We start from the raw sequence: 22,500 nt of genomic DNA on the forward strand, positions 1-22,500 counted from the left end.
TATTATTATTTTTTTTTTTTTGGGGGGGGGGTATTTTGGTGTCAGTTTTTTTAAAATGTTGAAATGCATGACACTCGGATACTTTGAAATTGTATAAAAAAGTTTGTTGTTATTTTGAAGGAGTCGCGTTGCGGCACGCGCGTCGTAAATATCCTTAGATTGTCCGCGGGATAGCCTTGGGATGCGTCCTGTGACCTGTACAGGTGGTCGAGAGACGCAGGTTCTCCGAGCGATCTCACAGGAATCCTGGTGACAAAACGCGGGGAAAACCACACCCCCACACACACAGACGTTCACTCACGCTCGTACTCACACTCGGACGCACATTCTCATTCTCACTCTATCTATCTATCCATCTATCTATTTATCTATCTGTCTATCTATCTATCGACTATCTGTCTATCTACTAGCTGTCTATCTATCTATCTATCTGTCTATCTACATATGTTTATCTATCTATTTGTCTATCTATCTGTCTATCTATCTACTATCTATCTATCTATCTATCGATCTATGAACTGTCATACGAAACACATCACCTTAAAGATATGCTCTAAAAAAAGGGGGAACAACATGTGGCAAATGCACGAGCAAGCCGAGCCCACGAGCGAGCAAAGCAACGAAAACAGTGATAGGCTAGTTAGCAAAATAGCCGAGGGTGTGAGTGTTGACCTGCCGCCGGGGCCATGAGCATGTAGCCCCAGTCACGTTCTACATATTTATGAGTCGAGAGCGTATTCAGCATCGGCGGGTGAGTCTGTGTTTGTGAATCCGGGAAGGTGATGATGAAGGGAGGGTGTTGGGGGAAGTGGGAGGGGAGGTGGGAGGATGGGGGGAAGGATGGGAGGGTGGGGGGAAGGATGGGGGGAAGGAGGGGAGAATGGGGGGAAGGAGGGGAGGAGAGATGAGGAGAAGCGAGGTGAGGAGAGAAGAGATGAGATGAGATGAGATGAGATGAGATGAGATGAGAGAGAAGAGGAGTGGGGAGGGGAGGGGAGGGGAGGGTTGAGGAAAAGGCTGTGAAGGGCTTATGAAGGGGGTGGAGGGGAGACGAAAGGAGAAGGTAGATGTTAGGAATGGTAGACAGAAGATCGCTCTCGGTATAAGGCGGGATAGGATGGACAGGTACTCGATCGAGCCGCGCGAGGGTTGGCACTGTCTTCTCCAGAGGGGCGCGCGAAAGAGAAATGGGTCTGAGCATCAGGGAAGAGAGCGCCAGAGGGTGTGCGTTACCTAGTGGTTGAAGAGGAGGAGAAGGGGTTACAGGAGGAGGGAGGGGTAGGTAGGAGAGAGGAGGAGGAGGAGGCGAGGCGTGAGCGAGTATCCCAGCACACACACTGGCGCCACTGTGCACCCGCTTGATACCGCCGCCCCGCCCCCGCTAAGCGAGGCCGCCCTCCTGTGCTGCTTCCACGCCCACGATGGCGCTCGACCCTCGCCACCTGGACACAACTGCGCGACGGACGCTGACCCGGGCACGCCTCGGCCGGTGTCCTGTCGGCGCGTCGCGAAGGTGCCAGGGCGCTAAGCGAGGCGCGACGCTGGCTGCGCAACAGGATTATCGGGCTATCTTGACGATGTACTGAACTGACCGCGTGCGAGCCTCACGGCCTCGGGGCTCGCTCGGCGTTCTCACGTGGCCCTCCTCTGGGGCCCTCCTCCCGGGGCCCTCCTCTGAGGCCCTCCTCCCAGGGCCCTCTGCCTGCTATGGCTCTCAGGCTCTTTGACTTCTCTTGGACTCTCCTCCTGTGGCTCTCCTCGCGCCTTGGCCCTCCTGCGACTCCACTCGATCCCTTGCTGCTACCAGACTCGAGTGGCGTTGAATTCTTACGTTGATCTACGGGATGCTGATTGGTTATCCTCCGGCCAATTGCGCTTCGCTTTGCTGCCGAGCGCCGGTAATGCGTCGGTGGGTCCGACGCTGCGCTCGCAAGCTGGCCGGCTGTGGGCGTAGCACCTGGAGGCGTTAACGGGTGGGCGGAGTTAGAGTAAAATCCGGTCTGAATAGTAGGCTGTATTTGATTGTGATTGTTTTTTCTGTCACACTATTTGTGATATATGTATATATATATATATATATATATATATATATATATATATATATATATATATATATATATACATATATACACACAGATAGATTAATAGATAAATAGACAAATAGATAAATAGATAAATAGATAAATAGATAGATTTCCTATATGTACCTCTTTATTTATTTACTTATTTACACACACATATATATGTAGAGTGTATATAATTTCCCCCCGTCATCACGGAAATCCCTCCTTCCCACCTGAGAGCCATCTGTTGGGATGAAAACGCCTCAATGTGGCATCGAAAACTTTTTCATCGTCTAGGAAACCCGGCTCAATCTCTCATGATTTTTTATATATAACCAAAGAGATTTGGCACTCGTCTGGAGGCGCTAGTGAGAAGTGATATGCCTGGGTCTCTGATATATATCATCCTTCTCCCCCCCTTACGCCTCCTTTCCTCCCCCTGTCCCTTCCTCTGTCCCTCCCCCTGTCCCTTCCTCTGTCCCTCCCCCTGTCCCTTCCTCTATCCCTTCCCCTACCTCTCCTCTATCCCTCCCCCTGCCCCTTCCCCTACCTCTCCTCTGACCTTCCCCCTGCCCCTGCCCCTTCCCCTTCCCCTTCCCCTGTCCCTGCCCCTGCCCCTGTCCCTGTCCCTGTCCCTGCCCCTGTCCCTGCCCCTTCCCCTTCCCCTTCCCCTTCCCCTTCCCCTTCCCCTTCCCCTTCCCCTTCCCCTGTCCCTCATCCTGCCCCTTCCCCTGCCCCTTTCACTCATGACAGCAAAATTGATGTTGCTAAGAACAGGATTGAGAACTCTAAACGCAACGAGTGTGGAGGGGCATCCACGCGAGAAAAAAAGATAAAGATATGTATGTATGACGTGTGATTGACTCGTAAGAATTTTCCTAGTCCTTCTTGAACGACGAGAGCCTTTCAACCCTGTAAGAAATAATCCAAGAAGATGAGGAGAAGGAAGATATCTTGTGCGAATTATGAGGATGAAAATCACACAAAATAAATGTCTGAATTTCACGAGCTTAGACCGCCAGACTTTCGATATTTTTAAATCTCTTTGATCACAGTTTTAAGGTGGTTCTTTACGTGTAGGGGCAGCTGTTTCTAAGATTTGTGGTTCTGTCTGTCTCTCTCTCTCTCTCTCTCTCTCTCTCTCTCTCTCTCTCTCTCTCTCTCTCTCTCTCTCTCTCTCTCTCCCTCTCTCTCTCTCTCTCTCTCTCTCTCTCTTTCTCTTCTCTTTTCTCTCTCTCTTTCTCTTTCCTTCTTTTCTCTCTATCTCTCTTTCTCTCTATATCTATCTATCTATCTCTCTCTCTCTCTCTCTCTCTCCTTCTTTTCTCTCCCTATCTCATATCTCTCTCTCTATCTCTATCTCATCTCTCCCTCTTCTCTCCTCCTCTCCCTCTCCCCCTCCCCCTCCCCCTCCCCCCCCCCTCCCCTCCCTCTCCTCTCTCTCTCTCTCTCTCTCTCTCTCTCTCTCTCTCTCTCTCTCTCTCTCTCTCTCTCATTCTCTCTTTCTCTCTTTCTCTCTCTCTCCCCCTCCCCCTTTCAGATTCTCGCTGTGTCTTTCTCTCTCTTTCTATCTATCTTTCTCTTTCTCTCCTCTCTCTCTCTTCTTGGCTCCACCCGCGAGCGATGGAGTATGACCTGTGCGGTTTACGTTGGAGGTATTATTAGCGCCGTGTCCCCGGCCGGCGTAGGCGAGAGTGGACGGTAAGTGTCCGAAAATACTCGGCTGGGTCGGCGAGGGGGGCGGGGAGAGAGTGGGGAGAAGGGGGAGGAGGAGGAAGCAGGGCGGGGTCGGGAGCGGGGGGTAGGGTGGGGAGAAAGGAGGATGAGAGGAAAAGGGAGATAGAGGGATGGAGAGTGGAGGGTCGGCGGGAATTTTATTGTATTTTGGAGGGGGTGGGGTGGGGGCTTTAGTGGGAGGGAGTGAGTGTGGGGGGGGAGAGTTTAGAGGGAATTAAATGGGAGTTTTTTTAGGCGTACTTTGCCCCCCCCTATCTTGCCCCCCTTCCACCTCTTCGTTGTTTGTGTCTTCCTCTACTACGTTGCTTCGGTCGCCATGGCACTTTCGTGCAGTGGTTACTCCTCTTGCATGATCCTTGCATGATTCTTCCAAGGTCGTATCTTTATCTTTTATATCTACGTATGTATGTATGTATGAAAAGGGTGCTTTACCGAACCATCTCTTGTGTGTGTGTATTTATGTGTTTATGTGTCTATGTGTCTGTGTGTCTGTGTTTATGTGCGTGTGCGTGCGTGTAGAGAGAGTGTTTGTGTGCGTGTAGAGAGAGTGTTTGTGTGCGTGTACGTGTAGAAGGTGTGAGTGTGTGTATTAAGCTTTGGGGTGGAGAGGCCAAATATAGAGCATGGGTTGAGACGGCTGGCTGGCTGACTTGCTGGCTCCCGGCTCTGGCTCTGGCTCCTCCTGGCTTCTTCAGGTTGGCACTCCGCAGAGACCGAACCTCGCTTCTCTCTCTCACCTTTGCTCCCCTCACCTTCGTCTCTCGTTTCCTTTCACTTGCCGCTTCTCTTTCCTCTGCTTTCCTTCATCTTTGTTTCTATTTTCTTTTTTTTCTTTTTTTTCTTTACTTGTTCTCTGGTCTGGATGTCCTTATATATATTTTTACAGTTTCCCTCCCTCCCTCTCTCTCTCTCCCTCTCTCTCTCCCTCTCTCTCTCCCTCTCCCTCTCCCTCTCCCTCTCCCTCTCCCTCTCCCTCCCTCTCTCCCTCTCCCTCTCCCTCTCTCTCTCCCTCTCCTCTCTCCTCTCTCCCTCTCCTCTCTCTCCTCTCTCCCTCTCCTCTCTCTCCCTCTCCCTCTCCCTCTCCCTCTCCTCTCTCTCCCTCTTCTCTCTCCTCTCTCTCCCTCTTCTCTCTCCTCTCCCTCTCCCTCTCCTCTCCCTCTCCCTCTACCCTCCCTCTCTACTCCCTCTCTCTCTACCCTCTCCCTCTCCCCTCTCTCCTCCCTCTCCCCTCCCCTTTCCTCTCCCTCTCCTTCTCCCCCTCTTCCCTCTCCCTCCTCCCTCTCCCTCTCCCCTCTCCCTCTCCCTCTCCCTCTCCCTCTCCCTCTCCCCCTCCCCCTCCCTCTCTCTCTTTCTCAAGGAAAATATCATCCCAGGGAAACATCATAATGAAAACATCTCCGTGTCACCTTCAAGTCTTCCATGCCGGGGGGTAGGGGTGGGGGTGGGGTGGGAGTGGGAGTGGGGGTGGGGGGGAGATATATTTTGCTTGTGAAAGACATTAATAGGTCTGGCAGCATCCAACCCAAGAGATCATCGAGACGGAGATGTTGTAAATATGGCGGACTTGGAAAGGAAAACTATGTAGGTTATGTTCTCGTGGAAGTGGCTCTTGATATGCTTTCAGAATTTATCGCTGGGATCGCTGGTTGGTGCGCTTCTGAGTGGTTTATGGATTGTAGATTTTCTCTTGTTCAAAGTCGGGTATTCATTCGCGATGTAGATGTCTTTCTCTCTTTCCTCTCGTTTTTTATTTTTTTCTCTCTTTTCTCTCTCTTGATCCCTCCCTCCCTTCCTCCTTTCTCCTCCTTCTTCCTCTCCCTCTCCTTCTCCTTCTAGTCCTTCTCCTCCCCGGTTCTTCGGGAAGCGTGTTGGCTGACCGGCGGCGTTCCGGAGGGGCACCGCCGGGCATCGCTAAGTGGGCACACCGCAGAGACGCCCATACTCGTCTGGCGTCGCTAACTTGGGCGCAAATTGATCTTCTCTGCCCATTGATGACTCATTGTTTCCTGGGGATTCCGGTATGGCATTACCCGCACGGAGGACGAGCTGGGAGCTTCTGTAACCCACTTTTGGCGCCGGCTATTTTGCCCCCCTCGGGTCTGGCATCACCTCGCCGTCACCCTCCCCCTCTCCCCCCTCCCTCCTCCTCCCCTCTCTCCTCTCCTCGACTCCCCTCTTCCCCCCTGCGGTGACTCACGTGGGCATCGCGTCCCCGAGCTGGCGATATTTTTATAGCCAAGAGAAAAGAGACTCTTATGTGCTATGTTGCTCCTACGCGGGGCTGATTGACATGACATGACACTCCAGCCTCATTGTAGCGGCACTAGTCCGATTCGGCTCATGACACACTCATCATGGCCGCATGCCCGGTTTGTTTTTGTTTTGTTTTTCATATTTTCTCTTTTCTTTTGAGGTTCATGTGGGTACTTTAATTTTATGTCTATTTTTTTATATATATATTGATGCGGTGTATTGGTTTCACTAGCGTTGAGTTAGGAAGCCGTCTTTTTTTTAGTATGAGGAGATGCATTGTTGCTGGTTGTTGCAATGCGTTCGACAGATATTGGCAAATTGAAAGTGGGCGAGGTACAGAGCGGAGCCAAACAGGGAGAACACAGAAGCAGAAAAAAACGAGAGAAGACAAAAACAGAACAAAGACTGAAACAGAACTTTTTTAAAAAAGTAGAAAGAAAAGCGACGAAGACCGGCCAATGAATTAAGAAAAAATAAAATAAAAAAAGCAGATAAAAACTTGAGAGTGAATAAGTACACAAGCTCTTCACTCTCCCATAAGCGTTGAATGGGCGACGTCAAGTGCCAGATGACGTAATGACGGTGACAATACCGAAGGCTGCGTGGATCGAGGGACGTGCCCCTGAAGATACCCACATACCCTCGGCGAGTGGTGTTTCGCGGGCGAGACGGAATACGGGCGGCGGGGTCTCGGATCACTTCATCTTTCTTGACTTGTATTGATTATTCCTTCGAGGCATTCGGTCGTTTGCGCGGATTGGTCGGTCGTTTGCGCTGATTTCCGTCGACATGTTTTGAACTTGTTGACTGATCAGGCTGTTGGATGGGAACTTGTTGAGGGTTTGCTAACTTTCGAAGACTTTTAGATGTCAACACGTTCTGTTGGGTGTTTAGAGGAGTTGGTCGGAGGGGGAGGGGAAAGGGAAAGGGAAAGGGAAAGGGAAAGGGAAAGGGAAGGGAAAAGGAAAGGAAAGGAAAGGAAAGGGAAAAGGAAAAGGAAGGGAAAGGGGAAGTGGAGAGGATAGGAAGGAGGAAGGAAGGAAGGAAGGATGGAAGGAAATTAGGATGTGGGAAGAGAGGAGGAGTTCGCTTTCCCCCCCTACCTTCTCTCCCCTTATCCACCATTCTCCCCCTCCCCCCTCCCCCCCCTTCCCAGTACCTGAGCCATGATTCACCGAAGGATCAGAGCCAAGATCGTTGACTCACCTGGTAAGTCTGTCGTGGGTGTTTGTGGTTGAGTGAACCGGTGTTATAGCTTTGCATTCTTACTCAAAATAACGTCGCGATGAGTCAGAGATCGGTGGGATGCCTGGTCGAGATGCACTGCGTCTGAGGCAAGGCACCGCGTTGGGCGCTGCTCTGGAATCTTTCTTCTTCTTCTTTTTCTTCTTCCTCTTCTTCTTTATCTTTTCTTCTTCTTTTTCTTCTTCTTCTTTCTTCTTGTTCTTCTTCTTTTTCTTCTTTTTCTCTTTCTTCTTCTTCTTCTTCCTCTTCTTTTTTTCTCTGTGTCCGTCAAGAATGTGTCGGTGCCCCTGGTATCACGAAGGTCTCCCCTTTTAACTTTTTTTTTCATTATTGCTATTTTCATATTACAAAAAAGGAAGAAGAAAAATTGGCAAGGTTTCTTAAGATGCCGAACGAAGCCTCCCGTCGTAGGTCGTAGAATCAACTATATATTCATGAAGAAAAAAAAAACCGACTCTGAAGTACGCAGTTCCCTCGATGTGTATTTTGGGGTCCAGCGCAGCATCTCGTTTCCGCGGAGAGATGTGGGGAGAAGGGGTGGGGATGTGGAGTGGGAATAGGAAGGGGAATAGTAGTGGTAGTGGTAGTGGTAGTGGGCGTGGGAGTAGTAGTGGTAGTGGGCGTGGGAGTGAGAATGGGAGTGGGAGTGGGAATGGGAATGGGATTGTAATTATTTTGATAACTTTCATAATTATCATTACAGTTGAGCGATTGGTCCATTCAGACCACTTTCCATTATTGCGACATTTTTGAGCGTGAAAAGGAGGGGGCTGACGTATTATCCTTGAGTATTGTTTGTTTGTGTGTCGGCTGAGTCGTCGGTAAGACTCTTTGAGGGGAGATTGTTAGCATAACCGGGAACTGTGCCATAATTGCCGTCTTCCCTCCTCCCCTTCTACCTGCTGTCTTCCCTCATCCCCTTTCTCTGTCATCTTCCCTTCCCTCCCCACATACACACTCCTCTTAATTCCTTTGTTTTTCCTCTCTTCCCCCCTTCCTTCTTCATCCTCCACCCCCTTCTCCCCCCTCCCCTTTCATCCCCTTCCCCTCTCTTCCCCCTCCCCTTTCATCCCCCCTCCCCTCTCTTCCCCCTCCCCTTTCATCCCCCCTCCCCTCTCTTCCCCCTCCCCTTTCATCCCCTTCCCCTCTCTTCCCCCCTCCTTTCCTCTTCACTACCGCTATCGTGCCGCAGGTGGTGCGTTTATCCGTGTGTATGTTCGCGGGGCCAGGCGGTGGTAGGTAACGGCGCTGTGAGCATACGCACCGTCGTACCTCTGAGAACGCTGCAGGCGGTACACCAGCCGCGTGATCAGCTGTAGATGGCTGTTGTTATGGACGCGCGTCCTCTCGCGTGATTTGCGGGATGCTTTTTATGATTATTTTTATCTTTCATGATTATTTCTTCCTCCTCGTTTGTCGTTTTATTTTTATTTTTGGATTTCATCATTTTTTTCGCGTGATATTTTTTTTATTATCGTATTATTACCTCTTGGTACTGGCTCTCGTGTCGTTATTTTCGTGTCGTGTCGTTTTAGTCTTTTTATTTATTTGTTTGAAAGTCATATCAGACTCTGTGTTTGTCTGTCGTGTCTGACTTGTAGGAGAAAGTACCTGGTCTTACCTTTGATGTGAATTTATTGTATATCAGAGAGATCATTTCGGGATACAGTCATGCATATTTGTAGACATAAAATAAAATCGTCATGCAAAGATTCCGATAAGCAAACAACGCCACACAGAGCATTTCCGGCGATATTTCTCTTTATACAAGACCAGTAAGATTTCGTTTCTTGAACTTGGAGCTGCGTCGCCAGTGTTGCCAAATGGGTGCCAATGAGACTCTACTTTCCTCTTCCTTTCCTTGCTTCTTACATCACGAGGGCGGTCTTGAAGAAGAAGAGGAAGATTACACACATACACGCGTGCGCGAGCGAGCGGGCAAGAGGAAGCTGAAAATGTAATGAATGTGCTCGGGAGGGCGACCCGGGCGCCGGAAGTGTGGCAACGGGGCGAGCTGTTTGTTTGATCTTTGGGGCAAAAATAATGGGGTTTCTTTTTTTCTCTCTTTCTTATTTCCCTCCTCGTGTTTTTCTTTCTCAGTTTTTTCTCTCCCTCCTCTCCTGCCCTCCCTCCCTCCTTCCTTTTTTTTTCCTCCCTCCCTCCCTCCTTTCCCTCCCTCCCTCCCTCCCTCCCTCCCTCCTTTCATTCCCTCCCTCCTTCCCGCCCTTCCTCATCCTTTTTAGATGTACGTAACCACTTGTCTAAATCAAAGTCAAAAGTCCCTCCTTCCCTCCCTCCCTCCCCCCCTCTTTCCTTCCACTTAGCTAAACCGTAAATGGTCGCAGGTATGAGAATGACATTCAGTATTCATGATATCGAAAGTGAGAATGAAGGAAGGAGGAGGGGAAGGAGGAGAGGATGAAAGGGGAAGAGCAGAATAAAGGAGGAGAGGGGAAGAGACTCGAGAGGGAGGGATAGGAGAAGAGGATGGAAAAGGAGGGGAGAGGAAGGAGAGGGAAAAATAAGAGAGACGGGAAGGCAAAAGGAGGAAGAGAGGAAGGGGAAGGAAAAGGAGGGAAGGGAAGGGGAAAAAGAGGGAAAGGCGACTTACGTCATTTATGTCACGTTTGTTTCATTACGAAGCCGTGTAGTCTATAGTCTAATCAAAGGGCTAGTTTCTCGTAGTAGTTGAAGAGAGTTTCGCGGTGGCTTCGAAGTGGAAGTGGTGATTGGGAAGCGTTGAGGAGAAGCGGGTGATGCTAGCAAGCACGTTCCCCGCTATTGCTCGCGCTAATCGGCCGTGTCCTTGGAGATTTCCCCCCTCACCCCCCTTTCCTGTCTGTCTGTCTGTTTGTCTGTGTGTCTTCGTATGTCTGTGTCTATCCTTTCTTTCTTTCTCTCTGTCTGTCTTTCTCTCTCTCTCTCTCTCTCTCTCTCTCTCTCTCTCTCTCTCTCTCTCTCTCTCTCTCTCTCTCTCTCTCTCTCTCTCTCTCTCTCTCTCTCTCTCTCTCTCTCTCTATCTATCTATCTATCTATCTCTATCTATCTCTATCTATCTCTATCTATCTCTATCTATCTCTATCTCTATCTCTATCTCTATCTCTATCTCTCCCTATCCCTATCCCTCTCTCTCTCTCCCTCTCCCTCCCTTCTTCCCTTCTCCATCCCTTCCTCTTCTCTCCTCCCTCCCTCCTTTCCTTCTCCCTCCCCCCCCATTTGCCCCCCCCCCTCTCCCTCCAGCCCCTCGCTTTGAGAAGTGTCCATCATCGCGTCGTGAGTTTGCACAATATCCTGAGATATGCCGTTGCCCCTTCAATCACGTTCTGGTTGCCAGGACACACGTCTGACTAAGGCGCAGCTCTGCTCTCTCTCTCTCTCTTTCTTTATCTTTCTTTCTCTCTCTCTTATTTCTCTTTATCTTCGTTCTTTCTCTCTCTCTCATTTATTTCTCTTTCTCTTCGTTCTCTCTCTCTCTCTCTCTCTCTCTCTCTCTCTCTCTCTCTCTCTCTCTCTCTCTCTCTCTCTCTCTCTCTCTCTCTCTCTCTCTCTCTCTCTCTCTCTCTCTCTCTCTCTTATTTCTATTTCTCTTCGTTTTTTCTCTCTTTCTTTCCCTTCTTTTTCTCTCTCTCATATCTTCGCTTTCTTTTTTCTCCTTCTCTTTCTCATTTTTCTTTTCTTGTCTGCTCTCTCTTCTTCCTTCGTTCAGCTTTCTCTTCATTTCTTTTATCTTTTATTCCATTTGTTTCTTCTCTCTCCTCTCTTTTTTCTTTTTTTCCTTCTTAGTCTCTCCTGTCTTAGTCTCTCCTATCTTTTCGTTCTCTCTTTCATTACTCATCTTCTCTCTTCTCCTCTCTTCTTTTTTTCTATTCTCTTCCCTTCTTTCCTCTCTTCTCTCTTTTCTCTTCTCTTTCCCTCTCCTCTCCTCTCCTCTCCTCTCCTCTCCTCTCCTCTCCTCTCCTCTCCTCTCCTCTCCTCTCCTCTCCTCTCTCTATCTATCTTCCTCCCTTTCCCTTCTTTCTCTTCTATCAATTCTCTTCTCTCGGGAGACACTTCACAGCTACTTGTTTTTTTTTTATCTCCTGAACGTGAGCAGGCCGACGCGTCATTATTAATCCGCGGCTTATTCGATAGCAAATAAAAGGGTTTGAGATAAGCAGTAATCCCCTGGGTAAGACAGGCGATTTCTTGGGGGGGGGGGGTAGGATTATGATTCGAGTGGTTATGACTCGATTCAAAGGGATTCAAAATCTTAGAGAAACGGCGAGTGGTTGTTACGGGAAGGGGATGGGGAAGGGGAGGGGGATGGGGATGGGGATGGGGATGGGGATGGAGTGGGGATGGGGAGGGGAGGGGCCCTAGAGATTGAGGGTTAGGGGGTAGGAGGTTTGAAGGGACGGGGGGGGGATGGAATGATGACGGATGTAGAAGTGAAGGTCGACGAGGGGGGGAGGGGGTAGGAGGGGGGATGGAGGGGAAGAAATCTTAATGTCAGGATAGATGTGATTTTGTTGTTGGTGTCCGCGGTGTTATTCTTGATCTTCTGTGTGGGTGGACATGATGTGACGTCATTACTTGCGCTTGCCCCTCGCTTCTTCCTTCTCTTTCTCTTCTTTTCCTCTTTCTTCTTCTTATTTTTCTTTTTCTTCTTCCGTTTCTTTCTCTTCTTCTCCTTTTTTTTCTTATTCTCCTTCTTCTCCTTTTTCTCCTCCTCCCCCTTCTTCTTTTTCTCCTCCTCCCCCTTCTTCTTCTTCTTCTTCTCCTCCTCCTCCTCCTCCTCCTCCTCCTCCTCCTCCTCCTCCTCCTCCTCCTCCTCCTCCTCCTCCTCCTCCTCCTCCTCCCACTCCCCCTCCTCCTTCCCCTCCCACTCCCACTCCCCCTCCTCCTCCTCCTCCTCCTCCTCCTCCTCCTCCTCCTCCTCCTCTTCCTCTTCCTCTTCCTCGTCCTCTTCCTCTTCCATATCAAAGTCGAATCAAAGAATGATCAAAACGCCAGATCAGCATCACTTCCCAACACAGTTACAACGGTTCACGGTTCAGAGTAATGGCAGTTTCCATGGCAACCGGCAAAGGTAAAAGCACTGTCGGCGATGCGGTCAAGATCGATGGTTTTTCCCTCATTGTCATCGTTATCACCATTTTTATTGTCATCACCATTATCTTCACTATCATTAGTATTGCCATCATCAACACTATCATCAGTATCATTTTTAATTGTCGCCATTATCATTTTTATCATCATCATCATCATCATTATCATTATTATATGTCATGATCATGATTGTCATTCATATATCAGTACTATCAAATTATTATCAAGATCATTATCACTACTCTTGTCATCATTAAGTAAAGACACAAGGAGAGACACGTTCCAGCTGGCTTGAGAACAGCTGGTCGTCGTGACATGTGGCCGGTCATCTGCTACTCGACAGGACACGTGGAGGAGAAATGGTTTGGGGTACTGGCATGGGGGTGGGGGAGAGAAGGGAGGGAGGAGGAAAGAGGAGGGAGGGAGGAGGAGGAAAGAGGAGGGAGGGAGGAGGAGGAAAGAGGAGGGAGGGAAGAGGAGGAGAGAGGATGGGGGGAGGAGGAGGAGGAGAAGAAGTAATTACAGGAAAAGGAGGAAGAGCAGAACTTGGAATAGGAATAGGAACAGGAGTAGGAATAGGAGGAGAAGAACGAGAAGGAGAAGAAATAATAGGGAAAGAAGGAGGAAGAACAGGAATAAGACTAGGAATATGAATAGAAGGAGGATAACGAGGAGAAGGAGAACAAGGAGACCAGCAAAGCATATAAGAGGAGTCACGGGACCTCTAGTAGCCTAACCCAGTCGCACAGACATTAGGCCAGGATAGTCATAACAATGGCGACAAGAAGGTGTTTCGTCTGTCGGCTTGAAGTCCCGTTGGCGAACCACCCGTCAGCACCGGATGTCCCCCTCGTGTGCGCTACGTTGCGTGACTGAGTGAAGTAAATACCGCGGTTCGCCAAGCTGTCGTAATCCCACTTCTCTCCTCATTACAGCAGTCTCGCTCGTCTCGGGGCTACCGTTAGAGCCCTGCCTCACCTTGACTCGTGACAGGTGTGAGTGAGGGAAGGTGAGAGCGGTGATGCTTTGGATCTGGCATTCAGATAAAATGGGGTGATGTGTAGATATATGTGTATGTGTTTATGTATTTATGTTTATTTATATTTATTTTGTATATGTATTTTAGAATTTTTGATATTGTACTCTTGGAGAATGGGATTCATTACACACACAGAATGTTCTATTTAAATGCTATCTATTTTTGTTCCTTCACTGGCTTTGGAAAAAAAATTGCTTTGGTATAGGTCAGTCACGGCTTTTGTCTGAGAGTGAGTGAGTGAGTGAGCGTGTAAGTGAGTGAGTGAGTGAGTGAGTTACGAAGCCACAGTAATTCATAAACGTTATTGATCTTTCGAGGAAATCGAGCCAAGTAAGAAATGCAACAAGAATGGTCAAGTCGTGCAATGGCTTTCTCTTCTTTTGGTCCTGCTTTCGACGGGGGGACGCCGCCATGCATGCAAATTGAATAATCTCTCATGAAGGAAATGAAACTTGCATTGGGCGGTGATGCATGACTCATTCTGTTGAAGACGTGAATGTGTTTTTCAATCATCACGGATTACTATCACTTTTGGAGAAGCATTTTTGAAAGATTTATGCAAGAGAGAGAGGAAGATTGATCCGATCTTTCCGGGGAGGGAAATGAGCTTGCGGGTGAAAGTCGGGCACCGAAGCCTCTATTTCATGTTGAGAGGGGCGGTGGGGAAGGGGGGAGGGGATGTTAGGGGGTGGGGCTGGGTATGGGGGAAGGAGGAAGGGTTACCCCATTGCCCAAGTAGCGCCTCAATCTGATCCCCCATTGTTATGTGTCACTGTTGATCTATGGTCGCATACACATACGCAGACGCTCCCACATATGTGTCTATATGTATGTGTATATATACGTAACGACCTCGACTCCTGCCCTCGCTTTCTCTCGCTGTATCTCTCTGCCGTCATTTCCTTCCTTCGCCAAATGGGTTGAGGAGTTAATGATAAGGCGCCGATCCTTCCTGTGCACGTTCAGACTTTGACTCTCTCATCCGTCGTGGATTGTATGTCTGTCTCTCTCTCTCTCTCTCTCTCTCTCTCTCTCTCTCTCTCTCTCTCTCTCTCTCTCTCTCTCTCTCTCTCTCTCTCTCTCTCTCTTTCCTCTCTCTCTCTCTCTTCTCTCTCTCTCTCTCTCTCTCTTTTCTCTCTCTCTCTCTTTTCGCTCTCTCTCTTTTCTCTCTCTCTCTCTTTTATCTCTCTCTCTCTCTTTCTCTTTCTTTCTCTCTCCCTCCTTCCCTCTCTCCCTCCTTCCCTCACTCCGTCCCTCTCTTGCCCCCCTGCCCCCTCATCATCCCTCCCGCTCCTTCCACCTTCCACGTGTTCGGGAAGGGGCGTGTCCAAAAGTGGGTGTCTAGAGGCGTGGCGCAGTCCCGGCCTCGGTCCCACACTTTCACTCGCGGACTTCACCCTTGCAAAGTCAATCCAGCCTGGTTATTGCAGGAACACCGGCAAGTGGAGGGGGTGGAAGTGAAGTGGAGGTGGAGGTGGCGGTGGAGGTGAAGATGCTGGTTATTTGTACTATTTTCTCTTTCTCTTTCTCTCTCTCTTGGTATGACGTTCGGTATTATCGTAAAACCAATCTCTCTGCATTTTTATTTTTATCTTTTATTATTATTATTTTTTATTCCGAGAGAGCGAGTTTGAGTCCTGGTAATATCACACTAGGCCTAGTCCGTCCGTTCGTTCGTTTCGTTGCAGGTCTCTCTGAAGTTCATACTCTTTATCTTGTGACATTTCAAATCGAGGACATTTGTGTAAAGTTCGCTTAACGAATAGAAGTAAATCCAGAAACAAGTGAGACCTGACTTTTTTTTTCTTCGTTGATCTAGATTGAAATTGAGTCGGTCTTTTGTATATATATATATATATATATATATATATATATATATATATATTATATAATATATATACACACACACACACACACACACACACACACACACACACACACATATATATATATATATATATATATATATATATATATATATAAATGTATGTATGCATGTTTGTGTATTTGTGTATGTGTTTTTTTATATGCATTTATGCGTATGTGTAAGCGGAAGTGTAAGTATAAGTATGTATATACATGTATATATTGTGAGGGTTTTAGGAAGACTAAAATGAAATTATTAAAAATATATAAAGAAACGGATGAGCAAACACATCTTGATGGGAAGAGGTCGTATTGTTACAATTCCAAAAAGGAGGTCGACACAGTGCCCGTGATCATGGCACTCTCTGACCCCTGGGAAATATTGGAGTTATCGGAGGGTGGCACTATACTCGTGGTGGCACTGTACTTGCGGTGGCACTGTACTCGCGGTGGCACTGTACTTGTGGTGGCACTCAGTGTACCAAGCCTATTCCTCGTGGCACTGACTCGTTGTGGTACTGATACCCCCAAAAATTACCGAGACTCACTCAGAGAGGCGAAGGTATTATAGAAACATTTACAGTATAAAATTTTATACAGAAAATTATAATGTTATGAGTAGTGGCGATAACAATGACTTGTTATTCGTCTTTTTTGAGTAAAGTAGATTTTTTAGGAGTTACATTAAGAGAAATGACACAATGAAATTTGCTTCGTAATGTTTTTTTTTTTCTTTCTTTCCCATCTACGCTTTCACTCCTTGCGGAAATGTCATTTGTATTATCGCGTTCCTTTCCTTTCTGTTTTTATTTGTTTTATTTTTACTTTTTTTTAAGATTTCGTTTACTTTTTGTTCCTCTTTGTGATCTCCCCTTTTCCTATATTGTTTTGTTTTCCTTCTCTTCTTCCTCTTTCTCTTCCTCCTCCTCCACCTTCCTTTTCTCCTTCTCCTTCTCTTTCTCCTCCTCCTTCTCTTTCTCCTCCTCCTCGTCTTCTTCCTCCTCCTCCTCCTCCTCCTCCTCCTCCTCCTCCTCCTCCTCCTCCTCCTCCTCCTCCTCCTCCTCCTCCTCCTCCTCCTCCTCCTCCTCCTCTTCCTTCTCCCCCCCCTAATAAGGTGGTTGATCATCACCTCCTTCAGCAGTACCGAGTAACTCGAGCTGGCTCTTGTGGTCTTGTTTACGTCCGCCTCCTCCTCCACCACCACCTCCTCCTCCATCTCCTCCACCTCCACCTCCTCCTCCTCCTCCTCCTCCTCCACCTCCACCTCCACCTCCACCTCCACCTCCACCTCCACCTCCACCTCCACCTCCACCTCCTCCTCCTCCTCCTCCTCCTCCTCCTCCTCCTCCTCCTCCTCCTCCTCCTCCTCCTCCTCCTCCTCGCTTCGCCCGCCTCCACCTCACACACACACACACACACACACACACACACACACACACACACACACACACACACACACACACACACACACACACACACACACACACACACACACACACACACAGAGTCATTTCCTTACGTTTCTTTTATCAACATCCCGTGTTTACCCCCTCCCCCTCCCCCTCCCCCTCCCCCCCGCGACGCAACGAGACAGTCCTGCAGTAGAACAAAATATAAGTTGTTATAAAATGTAGTGTTTGACATACACAAGATAATGATAAATATTGAAAATGCAATTGATATCATTCGCTCTTCGTGAATGCATAGCTAGATCTAACGGGGGTTTTATATGCAAATTAGCCCCCTTCCTCCCTACTCTAAAAAAAAAAGTGTGAGGTTACCATCGCTCGCGCGCGCACGCATACGAAACCGTTACCTCTTTCCGCCGTCGGTTTGCCGCGGACGTGACGTATTAATTATGTGTCCGCCCTCCCCCCCCTTTCCCCTTCCCTTATATCAAACCCCCGTCTCCCTCTAACCCCCCACCCTCGTGAACCCCCTCCCCTCGTCTTTTCCTCTTTTCCCCTTATTCTCTTTCTCTTTTGCTACTCTCCTCCCTCCCATTCCACTTCCCCTTCCCCTTCCCCTTGCCCTTGCCCTTCCCCCATCCCCTTCCCCTTCCCCTTCCTCTTGCCCTCCCCCCCATCCCCTTCCCCTTCCTCTTGCCTTTCCCCCCATCCCCTTCCCCTCCTTGAGAAGAGGGAAGGAGAGGGGGAAGACAGAGAATAGATAAATAAATGAATAAATAAATAAATAAATAAAGAAGGAAGGAAGGAAGGGGGGAAGAAGACATGGGATCAGATGATAAGGCTGATGAAGATTTCGGTGAGAAAGGGGAGAGTGGAGAGGGGGGAGGTAACATAGGGGATTCACAGTGATAAGAGATTAGATAAAGATTTCGGTTAGAAGCGTGCGGTTACTGATATGGAAATGATCGTTTGAAATAGTTCATAGTTGGTGGACACTGAAGAATAGCGGTTGGCCTATGTGATCTCTCTCTCTTTTTCTCTCTTTTCTTCTCTTTCTCTTTCTCATTTTCTTTCTCATTTTTTTTCTTTCTCTTTTTCTCTTTTTCTCTTTTCTTTCTCTCTCTCTCTCTCTCTCTCTCTCTCTCTCTCTCTCTCTCTCTCTCTCTCTCTCTCTCTCTCTCTCTCTCTCTCTCTCTCTCTCTCTCTCTCTCGACCACGTTATCAGGGACCGTAGCGAACACCCTGAGGGCAGTGCCTGCCATATGGCCCTCATAAATCTGTTCAAAAGTTTTCGTAAAGTGAAGGGAAGGAAGAGGTCGTTTCAAGCCCACGTGCGGAGGGAGCGGGAGGTTAGGTCAGGTCAAGCCCGCCCAGCAGGGTCAACACGCGGCGAGGAGATCGTGTGCAGAGGTCGTTGCTTGAGGAGGGCGTTGCAGTGTCTGTGACGTCTGTTTGTCCGTGTTTTTAGAAGTGTATTTTTTCACTTATATATGTATATATATGTATATATATGTATATATATAATATATATATATCCTCTTTCTTTCCCTCTCTCCCTCTCTCTCCCTCTCTCCCTCTCCCTCACTCCCTTTCTCCCTCTCTCCCTCTCTCTCTCCCCCCATCCCCCCCCCCGCTCTGCCTCTCCTTTAAGGGATAATTGTAAATCGTCGACTTTCACTTTGCGCGTCGCCTTTGTGTCTCCATGAAATCATAAGGCTTACGCGACGGGACAGGGAAGCCAGAGGGCAGTTTGGTGGCGAGGGAGAAGAGAGGGGAAGAGAGAGAGAGGGGAAGAGGGAGGCAGAAAGGGCGATAACGCGAGGGGATGGATGGGAAAGGAGGGAAGAAGGATGTAAAGAATGACACGGAAAATTATGACGTTTTATGTGGAAATAAGAAGCGTTGGTAAAAGGGGTAGGGAAATGAGGGTGAGTGCGCTGAGGGGAGGTGGCCCGTGCGAGGGGAAAAGAGCTATTGTGGCTCGTGAGTCATGAGGGGAGGCGAGGGGGAGTGAGGGAGAAAGGGAGCAGCAGCAGAAGCAGCAGCAGGAGGAGGAAGAGGAGGAGGAGGAAGAGGAGGAGGAGGAAGAGGAGGAGGAGGAGGAAGAGGAGGAGGAGTGGAGGGAGGGAGAAGAGGGAGAAGAGGGAGGGAAGAAGAGCAGAGAGGAGTGAGGGAGAAAGAGCAGAGAGGAAGGAGATAGAGAATGCGAGGGTGAATAAAAAAGCTGAAGGAAAAAGGCGATGGAGACTTATTTCCGTGAGATGGGAGGGCGGCGAAGAGAAAGTGGAGATGAAAGAGTAGACGGGAAATGAAAGTGCCCCCCACCCCCCCATACCATCATATCACTTACCCCCTTTCAACGAAACGGAATCTTCATTTCACGAAGAAAAAAAGGTCATTGTTCGGTAGAGGATGTAAAAGACCTTTTTTTTTCTTTTCTTTTTTCTTTTATCTTTCTCTCTTTCAAACGAGATATATATATGTATCCATTGAGAAGTATCTACAGCATTTCATTAATATATATTTTCTCTTTTTCTCTCCCCAGGTAAGGCAGACAGACAGACAGACGAAGTGTACCAATGGCACTGAGTGAAGTGGCTTAGCTAGGGTAAGTGTCCAAGGGGCGGGGCTTAGCGGCACTCGACACTGTTCTCATTTTCATCTTTTATTTATCTTTCCCCATCTCGGAGCTTCATTCGTAGCTACGGGTGGATTCGTGACCTAAGGAAAGAATTGGTGGTGTCCAGGTAATGGTGTCCAAATGACGTGATTAAGTGATTGAACGATTGAGTGATTGAGTGATTAAAGTGATTAAAGTAATTGAGTGATTAAAGGTAATGAGATGCTGTTTCTGGGTGGTTTTGTATAAAATTCCGGAATTTGCATACCTATTTGTTAGTACTTTCTTTGGTGGGTCTTGCTGAAATATTCTGGAAATGCTCTTATGCCGGAGGACGGGTGGGTTTTGATGGCACTGTTTTCCTCTTTCTCATCAGCAACTTATTATTATTAACTATTCTCCCCTTTCTTTTCCTCCTCTTTTTTTTCTTCTGCTCCTCTTACTCCTCAGCCCTACCTCCTCCCTATCTCCTATCTCCAATCCCAACCCCAACCACTCCACCACCTCCACCTCCACCTCCACCTCCACCTCCACCACCTCCACCTCCACCTCCACCTCCACCTCCACCTCCACCTCCACCTCCACCACCACCACCACCACCTCCACCTCCACCACCACCACCACCTCCACCTCCACCTCCACCTCCACCTCCACCACCACCACCACCACCACCTCCTCCTCCTCCTCCTCCTCCTCCTCCTCCTCCTCCTCCTCCTCCTCTTCCTCCTCCCCCCCTCTCAAGGTGCTCCATCAATGTGCTCAAGAGGGTCTCAGGGCAGCGCAGAAGGGCTGGCCAGATAGCCGGTCCAAGGGCCTGGGAGCACTGGCCTTACCGATGCTAAAGAGATGTTTAGTATATGTGGCATTTTATTTTTATTTTTTAATTTCCTTCTATCCCTTTCTCTTCTTCTGTTGTTTTTTTCTATCGCATCTCCCTCATCTTGTTATCTTCTCTTATCCTATCGTATCGTATCCTATCCCATCCCATCCCATCCCATCCCATCCCATCCCAACCCAACCCAACCCAACCCATCCCATCCCAACCCATCCCATCCCAACCCAACCCAACCCATCCCATCCCATCCCAACCCATCCCATCCCATCCCATCCCATCCTATCCTATCCTATCCTATCGCCACCTATCCTCCTCCTTGGGCAGGACGCGTTGCAAAACCCGGCAGCGACGCAACCAACAGCCCGGCGGCAGCCAGCCTTCCGGAACCCGAAATAGCATTGTGTACGGTCGGTGGTCCAGTGTGGCCGAGACTTGGCTAGCCCACCCAGGCTACCTACCTACCTAACCTCACCTCTCCTTGTAGACCCTCGTGGCCAGGCTAGATGTGTTTCCCCTCTCCCCTTTCTGTTATCCTTCTTTACTTCTGTCCTTTTCTTTTCTTTTTTATTCTCTTCTATTAATTTTTCCTTCTCTTCACCTTTGTTTTCTTTTTTCTTTTTTTCCCCTCCTCTCCCCTCAGTAGAAGGGGACGATATTTGAAGGTAGGATATGTTGTAGTTGTTGAGAGAGAGATAGGTATATAGAGATAGATATATAGAAATAGATATATAGATATAGATATATAGATATAGATATATAGAAATAGATATATAGAAATAGATATAGAAATAGCTATATAGAGATAGCTATATAGAGATAGCTATATAGAGATAGCTGTATAGAGATAGCTGTATAGAGATAGCTAGAGAGAGATAGCTAGAGAGAGAGAGAGAGAGAGAGAGAGAGAGAGAGAGAGAGAGAGAGAGAGAGAGAGAGAGAGAGAGAGAGAGAGAGCTAGAAAGAGCAAACAAAGATGAAAGATCGGACGGAAATACCCGAGAGCGCGTTCTCATCCCTCGAGTCTGTTCCATTTTGTCTTTTGTTTTAGGGGAGGGGGGGGGTGAGGATGAGGGGGAAGGGGGAGGGGGAGCCGAGAAAGTTGTGGCATCTCACCAACGCAGCAACGGAGGACTGCCCTAATGATATGGTGGGTACTCATTGCTTTTAAAAGATCAACGGGTCCTGCCTTGTGTTCTGGCCGTGCGTGTCACTGTAGAAAGTAGGTCCTTCAACGGGGCAGTCGTTCTGCTTGGTATGAAAGGTCGTTCTGTCGTACTCAGTGGTTATGATTTTTTTTGTTTGTGAAGTGTCGGGAACTTCAGTTATGTAAGGAAGTTTGGTTTCTCTCCGCTAAGGAACTTCGTGAAATGTGAAGCTGTGGCGGAGCTGAATGGAGAGGTGTTTTCATCATCCGTCTGTTTTCAGCTCCTTCGTCATGCACTAGGCATCGAATAGCCTTTCTGCATAGGCATGAGGTTGATGAGAAAGCCTCCTATGCCATTTATTGTATGCCCCTGTCAACATGCAGACTCGCCACATACTCAATTTTCCTTTGTTTTTTAAGGCTGTGCAATATGTCATATCAATATACATGCGTACACACGCACGCACGTACGTACTATCCGTGTCACTGTAGAGTCCGAGAAAGTTGGGTGGAAGGCACTGTTGCATCGGTTTATTGTTGCATCGCTTTTTAGAGAGGAGGGAAATAGTTTATTGATAGTAAAACATGTGTCTGTCGAGTGCGTTAAAGGGGATGAAGGGATCCGTGGTGAGTGATGCTGGTTCCTTGAAGAACGCCAGCTGCGGGGATACTGTTCAGGTGGTTGGTTGTTCGGGGGAGCTGGTTCGTGGTGGGTGTGTGTATGTGTTCGCGTGTTCATTCGCTTCCTCGACAGCTGGCACTCGACACACACAGCAGCTTGTTCGGAGTGTGAGAAGCCCTGTCTGTCACTCTCTTTCTTACTCTTCTTCCTCTTACTCTCTCTTCCCTCTTCACTTTTCTTCCACTTGTCTTCCCTTCTTTTACTCTCGACTCCTTTGCCGGCCCATTCCCACATTCCAACCCTCTTTCTTCCTCTCTTCCCCTCCTCCTCTTTTCCCTCCTCTCCACACATCCTAACTGGACTGAAGCTGTTCACCGATTATTCATTTCATTTCATAATAGCGATGATCTGTAACCTCTTTCACCCCCTACCCCCCTACCCCCAATAACCCCTTCAACTTCCGCCCCCCCCCCTCCCATAAAAAAAAATAAAAAAATATTGGTTTCTTGTCATAGTTAACGGCAGTTGGCTAGCCATAATAACAGTAGTTTAACCGCGCCGGTAGTTACGGGTGACAGG

At 48.3% G+C, this 22,500-nt stretch overlaps 1 protein-coding gene and 1 long non-coding RNA gene across 4 annotated transcripts in view; both read left to right on the top strand.

The window, feature by feature from the left end:
• The window catches only part of Actn (alpha actinin), a 95,939-nt gene that overhangs the window by 24,483 nt on the left and 48,956 nt on the right, over positions 1-22,500 (top strand). The window lies entirely within an intron of this gene.
• The window catches only part of LOC147470419 (uncharacterized), a 46,526-nt gene that overhangs the window by 9,754 nt on the left and 14,272 nt on the right, over positions 1-22,500 (top strand). The window contains exon 2 of the long non-coding RNA XR_015191689.1: positions 19,246-19,308. This is a non-coding gene — a long non-coding RNA (uncharacterized LOC147470419). The remainder of the gene's footprint in view (positions 1-19,245; positions 19,309-22,500) is intronic.

The sequence above is a fragment of the Penaeus japonicus genome, unplaced genomic scaffold (assembly GCF_977035675.1).
Source record: "Penaeus japonicus unplaced genomic scaffold, GWHDUDI00000001_assembly GWHDUDI00000015, whole genome shotgun sequence".
Classification (NCBI taxonomy): domain Eukaryota; kingdom Metazoa; phylum Arthropoda; class Malacostraca; order Decapoda; family Penaeidae; genus Penaeus; species Penaeus japonicus.